General features: G+C 38.9%; 1 long non-coding RNA gene across 1 annotated transcript; it reads left to right on the forward strand.

Moving 5' to 3' along the window:
• The first annotated feature begins 4,259 nt into the window (after positions 1-4,259).
• On the forward strand, positions 4,260-11,970 carry LOC148115178 (uncharacterized). Its single transcript, XR_015731904.1, has 2 exons — positions 4,260-4,424; positions 8,773-11,970. It is a non-coding gene; the product is annotated as an uncharacterized LOC148115178 (long non-coding RNA).
• The last annotated feature ends 478 nt before the right edge of the window (positions 11,971-12,448 follow it).

Genomic DNA, 12,448 nt, shown 5'->3' on the forward strand with positions numbered 1-12,448 from the left:
TATCAAGTTAAAGAAAATTATGTCAAGCTGCCCTTGTGAATGTTCGTGTTCTTTATATATGGTAAAGTAAAATGGCAAACAACTAATGAAAGGAAAAATAAAAGGGAGCCACTTTGATCTAGTGGTTAAGGAACCAGGCTATCTTATTCAGAAAAAGGAAAACAGAAACAGAATAACAGAGTTGGAAGGGACTTTGGAGGTCTTCTAGTCCACCCTCCTGCTCAAGCATGACACTCTATACCATCTCAGACAAATGGTTATCCAATCTCTTCTTAAAAGCACCCACAACTTCTGGAGGCAAGTTGTTCCACTGATTAATTGTTCTAACTGTCAAGAAATTCCTCCTTAGTCCTAGGTTGGTTGTCTCCTTGATTAGATTCCATCCATTGCTTCCTGTCCTGCCTTTAGATGCTTTGTAGAATAAGTTGACCCCCTCTTCTTTGTGGCAGCTCCTCAAATATTGGAACAGTGCTATCATGTCACCCCTAGTCCTTCTTTTCACTTGACTAAAAGTAAATGTAAAAGTTTTCCCTTTCCAGCTGTATCTAGTTCTCGGGGGAGGTGCTCATCTCCATTTCCTAGCTGATGGAGCCGGCATTATCCGCAGACATTTCTGTGGTCATGTGGCCAACATGACTATATTCCAAGGCACATGGAATGCTATTACTTCCCCACCGAAGGGGTACCTATTTATCTATCACATATGCATGCTAGGAGGGCAGTTGAGGCAAGTAACGGGAGCTCACCCTGTCGCACTTGGGTCTCAAACCCAGGCTGCCAGCTTTCCAGCTGACAAACTCAGCGTCTTTACTCTCTGAGCCATCGTGCCCCTAGATCACTAGACTAGACTAGATCACATCACTAGACTAGACATACCCAATCCTTGTAAGTAGAAAGTGGGAGATTGTGAGTTCAAGTCCCACCTTAGCCATGAAAGCATGTTGGGTCAGGGGTGGGTTCTACTTACCTTTACTACTGGTTCACAACGGGAAGCTTCTGCACATGCGCAGATTGCGGATGGCGACATCTGGGGCAGTGGGCGGGGCCTCCCGCTGGTTTTATTACCAGTTCTTGCGAACCGGTCCGAACCGGGGGCAACCCATCACGGTGTTGGGTGACTTTGAGCCAGTCAATCTCTCTCAGCCCAGCTCACAAAAAGTAGGAGAAAGAAAGTGTGTTGGATACGTACACTGCCATGGGTTATTGTTAAAAATAATGAAGGCAGGATGCAAATAAAATAAAAATAAGAATAAGAATACAATTATGGGTGAAAGGGTGGAAGCTGAAGATGGAAATTATTTTCTGTGCTAATATTGAATTGTTTTGTTAAGTATCACATGCTTTGACCATAACCCAAGAGGTCATTCTTCTGTAGCCATGAAATCCTTTCAACAGAGTTGCCTGGATCTTCCTCCATACACCACATTCACTGAGAGGGGCATTGGGTGATCATATAGCCTTATGCAGCTCACCAGGTCTTCTCCATTTTGTGGTTTTCACAGCACAAAATCCTCTGCTCCTAGCAAGAACGTTGGAAACTAATGGAATAATATTTTGCTATTTTCAAATAGAAAGTTCTTCAGATGACTTAGACTCAGCTCAAGTAAGTCCAGAAATACCCTGGCAACTGGTTTAACTGGTACAGGATGACTCATCTTCCCAGCCCAATGATGCATTTGACATTTGAGGGTGACTGAAGCTTGTATGGAGTGTTGGACCACATTATACATATGTATAGAGCTGGCTTTAAGAAACATGCCTTTTTACTTTTGTTCCCCTTACACAGACATGCTTATTTTAGGATTTACACTATATTACCCATCTGTTTTCTAGACCTGGTGAGCTGCATAAGGCTATATGATCACCCAATGCCCCTCTCTACACTTTACCTCAACAAGAAGCCTATTGGTTGCGTTCTAAGATTTCCAAGTCACAGACCTGTATAAAACATAATTCAGTGTTGATGCATAGCTGAGGATATGTTCGTTTATGCCCTCCGAAGCTGATAAAAGACATTATTGCCCATTGCCACCACATGTCTCAATTCCATGGGCCTCATCAGATGTAGAAACAAGTACAAGCAAGGAACAAGAGCACCAATAACGCTGACACAATTTGAGTGCAGCACTAAAATTAGAAAGTGCGAGAAAATTCCATACAATTTTTAATCTGGAATATAAGAGAATAGTTATATTTCAGATCAAAAGCAGAAGGCCAGTTAAGGTTTGGATTCAATTCATTTTAATTTAAGCATGTACATAAAATCCACTCATATTTGTTTTGGACTAATCCCCCTTTATTTGAATAGTGCCATGTCATTCAAAAGACGGGCATCATTTTTGACCTGAGAAAAGCTAACATACCCTTTGTTTATGTGTACACAATGTCTCTGAGTTGATAGCAACGGGTATGTGTGAGTATGTGCAAAAGTGAATGTGGTATATGGAGGAAGATCCAGGCAACTGGATCCAGGGTTATGGTCAAAGCATGTGATACTTAACAAAACAATTCAATATTAGCACAGAAAATAATTTCCGTCTTCAGCTTCCACCCTTTCACCCATAATTGTATTCTTATTCTTATTCTTATTTTTATTTTATATAGTATAGAGTGTCATGCTTGAGCAGGAGGGTTGACTAGAAGACCTCCAAAGTCCCTTCCAACTCTGTTATTCTGTTTCTGTTTTCCTTTTTCTGAATAAGATAGCCTGGTTCCTTAACCACTAGATCAAAGTGGCTCCCTTTTATTTTTCCTTTCATTAGTTGTTTGCCATTTTACTTTACCATATTTAAAGAACACGAACATTCACAAGGGCAGCTTGACATAACTTTCTTTAACTTGATAGATTGGCTCGCATCCCACCACAACATCTTGATTGGATTACTATGAATACGCGGTAAATGTAAATGAAAAAAAAAAACAAAACCCAGAGGGAACCCAATCGTCCTGAAGCTACCCGGGATATTCCTGAGCACCATCTACTGACTATATTTGGAATCACGGAGTTGGAAAATGCATGCAGTGATCAATTCCAGAAGCTACACGTTTTTTCTCAGTTGACAAGGTTTAATAGGTCTTTTCATTTACCGATAAAAGCATAAGTAGTGTTGGATTGTCTGAATCACATCGTAAGTCTGTGGCAGCCTTTCTCCAGTTTGGGGGGTTTGTGTTTTTAAGTACAGCTTTCCTCAACCTCCACCAGTTTGAGAGTAATGGGATCAAAAAATGGAGAGAAGGTATTAATGAATTGGATGGTGCATTCCACCCCCTTGTGTAAATAAAAGGAGATTTGTACTCATGGCATGTCCTTCCTCTAAGCGTATTGTATGATTTCGCATGCAGTAACTTGAAAAGGAACTCAAATACTTTGGCCACCTAATGAGAAGGAAGGACTCACTGGAGAAGAGCCTAATGCTGGGAACAATTGAGGGCAAAAGAAGAATGGGACGGCAGAGAACGAGGTGGCTGGATGGAGTCACTGAAGCAGTCGGCATGAGCTTAAATGGAATCTGGGGGATGGTAGAGGACAGAAAGGCCTGGAGGAACATTGTCCATGGAGTTGCGATGGGTCGGACAAGACTTTGCAACTAACAACAACAACCTTGAAAAGGAGACCTAACAAATTTATGATGGATTGGGCTGTTAGCATGAATAATAAGTCATGTATTTGAAATATCAGCTGCTCAGGAACTTTTATGAGAGAAGACATCTTTCTCCTGACTATCTGGTTACTTTCCAACAGGATCTTAATACAGAATAAGCAGCATTTGCAAACTAAGATTCTATGAAAGCACATGTATTCCTATATTAAAAATCCCTCAGCGGGCAGCAGAGGAAAAGATTTATTATTTTTTCTCAGATTGGAATCATGTTTCTTCACATTCTTCCTATCATCCCTAAACTTCATTTAATTCTTCCTCTCTAAAACCGTAATCAAAATTATGTATTATGGGAGGAGCTGTTCTACATTGCTTTCTTTGAGAGAAACAGATACAAATCAGAGCATTACCTTGCAAACTGACCACTGCAGCATAGATGGTTTCTAAAGTCAGAAGTGCAAATCACATTTACGCTGACTAAAGAGCAGTTCACTTTCATTTAAGAGAAATAAGAATTTGGTGAGGTCAGCATTGGGTTGAAATCCTTTGTCCTCAAACATAGGTGGAGATCGGAATACCTATCAATTATGTTGTGAGCTTGGTTAAGTACACTCCTCACATATCTTATGCACAGACTGCCTTCCCCTGAAGCTCAATTTTGGGAGGATTAATCTTTTTCCTTTGAAGCAAAAAGCATGTCTGCATAACCACACAGGCTTGTTCCTACCTCAGCGATGCAATAAAATCTGCTAGATTGGACGAAGGTGTCCTAAAGCTGGAGCTTAAGAATGGAAACTAAATGTTACAACGGTCAAGCCAACCGAGGTAAGCATCGTTCCTGCCCCGTAGGTCAGCAGCCTACTTTAGGCGGCATAAGACAACATCCTGTGTTTGAAATATCCCTCTCCTTTACCTAGAATGGCCATATTTACACTCCTTTGTTTATTTATTTGCCAAATGGCCATAGATCAAAAGAACCCAATTCTGTAGAACTGTATAATAGAAGGAAGCAAACTGAGGCATTTGTTAACCAGCAAAGGTCAATATCATGTGCTAAAGCTAAGTCAACCAAAGAATACTGTAACAAGTAGTAAGTTTCTATACACAGATTAATAGAAGGGTTAACAAATGTAAAACTGAGTGATTAGGCCCCTGCTTTGTGGAACATCCTCCCGTTGGAGATCAGAATGCCCTCCGACCCTGTTAGTCTTTCGCAAGATCCTAAAAACCTGGCTATGTTCCAGTGGTGGGTTGCCCCCGGTTCCCACCAGTTCTATAGAACCGGTAGTAAAACTGGCAGGAGGCTCCGCCCACCGACCCCGACGTCATCAAAACGCTTTTGTGCATGCGCGCTCGCGGCCCCGCTGCAAATAGATAGTAAAGGTAAGTAGAACCTACCCCTGCTATGTTCCCAAGCCTGGGGTGCTGAATTTGTTAAGGGCCCATTTTCCTGGCTATATTGCTAACTGGCCAAGAATCTCGGCTGCCAGGTATATTTAGTTTGGATGTTTTTATTGTTATGTTATTGTTTCAAAAAGTTTTTAGTGTTTTAACCGTAATATATTTTTTGAACTGTAAGCTGACTAGGGTCATTGACTGAGATAAGCAGCTATAAAAATTAATTAATTAATTAATTAATTAATTAAATGAATGAATAAATAAATAAATAAAAGATCTAACTTGATCTTTTACTTAACTTAAAAGAAATAACTTGAGTTTAGCTAACTAGAGCAAACATACTGGTTTCTGATGGCTATCAGTAAAGCTAAATATTTTGTAGTCTTCTCAGTTATTTCAGTCTGCTGATCTTGCAATGGCTGATCTGAAATCCCAGACTGGTAGATGGGGAAAGTTACCAATAAGTGGTTCAATGACTTCAAGACACCAGTTGTAATAGAAGGGTAACCTGGTAGCTTACGTGCTGTAGACTTAACCTTGTCCTTTGAGCACACACAAAAGTGATCAGGAGAAGATATAATATGGTACAATATATGTAGTATATACTGCTGTAACCGTCAAGAGCAGGCCATGAAATCACAGCAATGAAGAAACCTTTTTATGTAGGACGAGAAAATACGATAAGAACAGGTATGAAAAAAAGGAGACACGTAAGCTTGAGACAATAGACATGTGAAATTTCTTCTCTATAATTTTGGACAGCTAAGCCTAAGACTTCCCATTTAAGCTATGTCAAGACCAGTGATGGGATTCAGCCAGTTCGCATCACTTTGGGAGAACCGGTTGTTAACTTTCTGAGCAGTTTGGCAAACTGGTTGTTGGAAGAAATCATTAGGGCAAAGAACCAGTTGTTAAATTACTTGAATCCCACCACTGATCAAGACTCTATCTACACTCCACAGAACATATAGCTGGGGATGGGTAAGGAGGCACCTACAATAAGTCAAATTCAAATCTATTTTTTAAACACCTAAAATGCGTAGGCTGGGCCCAATTTTTTTTATTTTATCCAGAATTTAAGTCTGCAAACTGTTAGCGAACTTCAAAAAAGATGCACTTAAGATCCAGCTAAAGGAGCATATATGTTGTTGATCAAGGGACACAAAGCAGAGTCTTCAAAAGTTGAATTGCTCCCAAGGTAGATGCATCTCAGTTAAATACAGAGTTGCACAACTTGCAGCAGCAAACTGAAGACTGTTGCTTTAAATAATTTGATTACTGCAGGCACATCAAACCCTTTACAACTTGAAAATCGGATACTGAGACATTTTTGTGCTCTGAAAAAAAGCTTACTTATGTGGTAACTCCAGAGTTGAATGGCTGGAAGTGAATTACTAAGATATTCAAAGCCCTTGAATTGCTCTATAGATTTAACATTAAATCTATTTATTCATTCAGTCAGTCAATTTGTATGGCCACCCATCTCAACATGTGACTCTTTTCAATTATAAAAAAAAGGTCAAAACACTTTTTGGTAAAAAAAATGTAGGACTTTTGCTTTAATTATTAATAATTTATTTCTACTTTTTCCCCAAAACAAAAGGATTGCTGGTGTATTTCTGTATTCTGTAGTGTATTTCCTTGGAAACTGTGAAGGCCAAGAGGAGATATAGGTGGAACAACTGCTTAGAGAAAAACTGAAATACGCTAGTAGATGAGGACTGGTGATGGAATTTGTATTTAATAAAGGTCCAAAACAGTACTGATGCTATAGAAATTAAAGTCCCAAAGATGCTTTTTAAAAAGGCAGCTGGACTTCGTTTTTTCCTTAAAGATGTTTCGCTTCTCATCCAAGAAGCTTCTTTAGTTCTGAAACTTGTCATCCAAGCTTCTTGGATGAGAAATGAAACCTCTTCAAGGAAACAACAAAGTCCAGTTAGCTGCCTGTCAAAAAAAAGCACCTTTGGGACAACCATGACTTAGATGACTGAGAATCTCCGTAGACATACAGAAATTAAACAAGGCATGGCAGAATACATCCCTGCTTCCCTCTGTTTGAGATGGAAATAGGGGCAATTGTAGTTCACCATTGTTCTTGCATTTGAATTGCATAAAAGTGCTTTCATGCAATGGCATTATCTTCATGAGAAGATATTAAAAATTAAAAATATCTTCTGACTGAAGGGATGTTCAACCCTATGGCTGCTGTTAAGAACAGTGTCTCTCTTTACATATCTGACTCATTCTTATTTCATATGACGCAGACTTTCTGTCATTATTTTCATTATTCTCTTGCCCAAATCCCTTTTTGTTCAGGTAAGAGCCATCAATGCAACATCTCAGATTTGCAACTCAAACTTATCTCACCCTGCAACATGCTATTCCAGTCAGCCAACCGCTCTTCCACAACACACCACAACACACCATCCTACTTAATTCCATAATAATGTGCCACCCAATTTTCTATCCCTTAAATTGCTTTTGAATCCTCACTCCACCTTGTGTGGGATTATTTTTTAAAATTGCAGGTAGTTCTGTAAACAATGGGACATTTCCTAATCCTACTGATCCCTGCTTTTTATGTGGGAATAGCATCATTGCAAAAATTGCAACTCCCCTTCAAACTCTGAGGAAAACCATCTGACTGTTTTCTATCTCTCTAGCAGAGGTGAAATCCAGCAGGTTCTGACAGGTTCCGGAGAACTGGTAGCAGAAATTTTGAGCAGTTCGGAGAACCAGTAATGGCAATTTTGAGTAGTTTGGAGAACCGGCAAATACCACCTCTGGGGGACCCCAGAGTGGGGTGGGAATGGAGATTTTGCAATATCCTTCCCCCAGGAGTGGGGAGGGAATGGGGATTTTGCAGTATCCTTCCCTTGGAGAGGGGTGGGAATGGAGATTTTGAAGTATCCTTCCCCTGCCATGCCCACCAAGACACGCCCACCAAGCCACAAAACACCCACCAAGACATGCCCACAGAACTGATAGTAAAGAAATTTGGATTTCACCACTGCTCTCTAGTCTAGAATTATAGCAGTTCTGAGTGGCAGAGAAAGAAGAAATGTGTTAGATCATTTAAAGTCATCTGATCATGCCAAAGATTGCCTCACCAATCAGCAGGATGATATGCTCAGTATATGGCTACACATCTATGGAGAGTCTCAATCACCCAGGTCATGGTTGTCCCAAAGGTGCTTTCCAAAAAGCAACTAGACTTACTTGGGGTTTTTTTTCTTTGAAAACATTTCACTTCTCATCCAAGGAGCAAAGAAGCTTCTTAGATGAGAAGCGAAATGATTTCAAGGGGGAAAAAAACCTCAGGAAAATCTAGTTGCCTTTTGAAAAGCACCTTTGGGATATTTATGGACAGATTATCTATCTATCTATCTATCTATCTATCTATCTATCTATCTATCTATCATCTATCTATCATCTATCTATCATCTATCTATCTCTATGTGGGTTAGAGGCAGAGACATACACATACATACTGAGCAGGGGTGGGTTCTAAAAATTGTTACTACCGGTTCTGTGGGCATGGCTTATTTAGTGGGCGTGGCTTGATGGTCATCTGACAATTAGTTAGGATTTAGCACAGGTACTGGTCTACCAGGCTTGTAACTGCTTGCAGAGCTGTACCGATCTACCCATTTATTTTTTCAGGCACTGATCTACCCATTTATTTTTGCAGACACTGATCTACTCATGTATTTTTGCAGGCACTGATCTACTCATGTTTTTTTGCAGGCACTAATCTACTTATGTATTTTTGCAGGCACTGGTCTACCCATTTATTTTTGCAGACACCAGTCTACTCATATAGCTACCGGCTCAGCGGAACCGGGAGGAACCGGGAGGAACCCACCACTGATACTGAGATTACAGAACCAAGAAGGGAGGCACCTGCAGGTGCTAGCATTTCCACCATATTCCACCATATTTAATAATGGAAATCCAGGGACTTCCGGTTGGTGCCGTGGCGATTCGGACGTGGAAATAGTGGGGCTCTTTGGAGCCCCGCGAAAATCCTGTCTGTCAAGCCCCCACCGGTAGGTCTGCGGACTTTCCCTGTCCTGTAGGGGCAGGGGACAAAGAGGGACCTCCTCGGATGGCCAAGAGGAACGAGCAGGTTTCTTGAGGCCAGAGGATAACCCTCTACGCCGGTGGCAGTGGAAGAGGCAGCCATAGCCGCAGCAGCCGGGACAAGCAAAGTGCAGGAGGAGACACTGGAGCAAGCTGTTTGAATGCCGGGTAAGACCAGCCCAGGCGGGAACAGCTTTTAAATATTTGGAATTAACAATGCCCTGGCCCTAACAGCGGCTAAAAACTACTTGGGCGAAAGATTTAAAATAATTAACAAGGAGAAGAGAAGACCCTTTAAAGGATGATAATATCTACTATCTGCCTTTGGAATTAAATGTTTTTTTAAGATGGATTTTTGGTTATTAAGGAGAATGGATTAGCTGTAAAGAGAAAGAAGGAGAAGAAGAAATGGAATGTCTTTTTAAAAGCTGTGAGGATAATAAGCGGAGGGAGTTTAAGATGGACGCTTGTTAACAGAAGTGAAAGTGGAAACTGCAAATTATCTATTCCTTGCTGTTTGAAGAAGAAACTTTGTCTCTAATTTCTGAACTGGAGTATATTGAGGAAAAATTAAGGAGGTCTGACTTTGGATGTATTCAATTTGTTTTTGAACCACTTATGGACAGTTGGGAAGAAGAAGCTATTTGGAACAGTTAAAACTGCTGATTAATTGTGTTGTAATGAAGAAGAAGGGCGTACCCCTAGAAGAAGACATGATGATACCATATATGGACTACAAAAGAACTAAATCTGTTAGTCTTTATAACTTTATGGATATTGGAACTGGAAAAAGGAGGGAGAAAAAAGAAGAAGAAGAAGAAAGAGTTTGGACAGAATGAGAAAAACACCATAGTTTGATTAAAATGGATGTAAATGCTTTTTATGTAATTGATTCCTAAACAATGTAAGGAAGAGAGTTTCTCTCTCCTCTCTCTCTTTCTTTTTTACCTTTTGCTTTCTAGCTCTGTACTGTTTTTCTAACTCATTCCTTTCTTTTTGTTTTTCCTTTTTCCCTTTTTCTTTCTTTCGAATCTTTTCCTTTGATATTTTTTGTCATAATTCTATTTCTTTTTTCCTCTCCCTTTCTCCTTTTTAAGTTTCCTTCTTTAAATATCCTTCTTTATTAGTATTGAAAGAAGCACTTTTTTAAAAAAAAAAGGGGGGGGAAATGGGAATGTAGAAAAACTACAAGAAATATGAAGATTATGAATGATTTTCTAAGTATTAATAAGAATTGCTGACAGACTTAATAATTATAGGAAACTGTTCTTTTGGGGTTTTTTTATAGAAAGTAAGGAAATGTGGATATCTGAATATATGCTAAGAACTATTTATAGATGATGATTTCTAAAGCGAGGAATATTATTATAGAAAAATTGTGGATACTTTGAAAGAAATTTATTTTAAAAAAAATTTTAATTAATAAGCATGGTTTAAAATGCTGTAAGCTATAAGAAATATAAAGATTATGAAGGAATTTTTGATTACCAATAAGAATGATAAGATTCAACAATTATAGAAAATGCTCATCTTTAAAGCGAGAAATGTGATTAATAGAAAAAATGTGAATACTTTGAAAGAATTCTCTAAAAAATATTAATAAGTGTCTTAATGCTTATAGAAAATGGACTTGAAAGTTGTTTTAAAATGTTGTTTTTCTATAGTAAACAAGAGAATGGGAATGAATTCTTGAATAACAATAAGATTTGTTTATAGATCCTATAACTATGGTGAATTGGCCTAGAGAGAGTAAGAGAGAAGATATATTTCAAAACGTATTACTATTTTAAATTGCTAAAGAAGTATGATTTTGGGAATTAGATGATTAAAATTAAATTGTGAATTTGTTAAATATAAGGATAGGAGTGGAGGAAAGCATCCCTGGAGAGCAGCTGACTAGGCTGTGAACCAGCTAAAAATAAACCTAGGAGGAATGGAGGAGGCAACACTGGAGAGCAGTTAGAGCCAAACTGCGAACCAGTTAATATAAGGTAAGGAGTGGAGGTAAGCATCACTGGAAAACAGCTAATTAAGCTGTGGACCAGCCATAAATAAACTTAGGAGGAGTGGAGGAGGCAACGCTGGGGACCAGTTAAAGCTAAACTGTGAACCAGTTAAATATAAGGTAAGGAGTGGAGGAAAGCATCCCTGGAAAATAGCATATTATGCTGTGATCCAGCAAAAAATAAACTTAGGAGGAGAAGAGGAGACATACTGGGGAGCAGTTAAAGCTAAACTGTGAACCAGCGAAATATAGGTTAGGAGTGGAGGGAAGCACCCCTGGAAAACAGCTGAAAAGCTGCTATCCAGCTAAAAATAAACCTGGAGGAGTGAAGGAGAAAATGTTGGAAGCAGTTAAAACTAACTGTGATCCAGCCAATAAATAAGGTTAGGAGTGGAGGAAAGCATCCCTGGAAACCAGCTAACTAAACTGCAATCCAGCTAAAAATAAACCTAAGAGGAATGAAGGAAATATTTTTGAAGAATGGATATTGACTTTAAAATGTTTTTCAGAGAGGAATGAAATATTTTATATTGGTTATTAGATGTATTTTAAAAGAAACATTGATTTGATTTGGGTCTTTGAAGTACAGAAAATACATGAAATACTGATTGGATTTGAAGTTTAAGAATTAGGGTGACTACATAATAAAAACTTAAATGTTAGAATAAGATGTTAGACTGGATGATAAAAATTGGGTTTAGATTTGGGGATTTTGTTGTTGTTGTTGTTGTTACTTTTGTTATTTTTTTTGTTTGTCTTAAGATGTTAATTGATGAAATTGGGAATTTATATCTATGTTATACCGGGTCAAACTCTTGCTCCAAAAAGATGTTGTTTTATGTTCTATGTTTTAAAAATAAATGAATAAATTTTCAAAAAAAAAAATAATGGAAATCCACACTTGGCTACATGCACAGGAGTCTATCAAACACAGGTACAGGTAGTCCTCGATGTAAGACCGCAATTGAATTGAAATTTCTGTTGTTAAGCGAGACAGTTTATAAATGAGCTTTGCCCCATTTTACGGCCTTTCTTGCCACAGTTAAATGAATCACAGCAGTATTAGTAACAAGGTTGTGAAGTGATTCTGGCTTCTCCATTGACTTTGTTTATCAGAAGGCCACAAAAGGTGATCACATGATCCCAGAGCATTGCAACTGTGATAAATATGAATTAGTTACCAAGCGTCTGAATTTTGATCATATACGTATACCAGTGGTGGGTTTCAAAAATTTTTACTACCGGTTCTGTGAGTGTGGCTTAGTGGGCGTGGCATGGCTTGGTGGGCGTGGCAGGGGAAGGATGCTGTAAAATCTCCTTTCCCATCCCACTCCAGGGGAAGGTTACTGCAAAATCTCCATTT

This window comes from Pantherophis guttatus, chromosome 2 (genome assembly GCF_059756535.1).
Source record: "Pantherophis guttatus breed Tessera chromosome 2, ASM5975653v1, whole genome shotgun sequence".
In the NCBI taxonomy this organism is placed as follows: Eukaryota; Metazoa; Chordata; class Lepidosauria; order Squamata; family Colubridae; genus Pantherophis; species Pantherophis guttatus.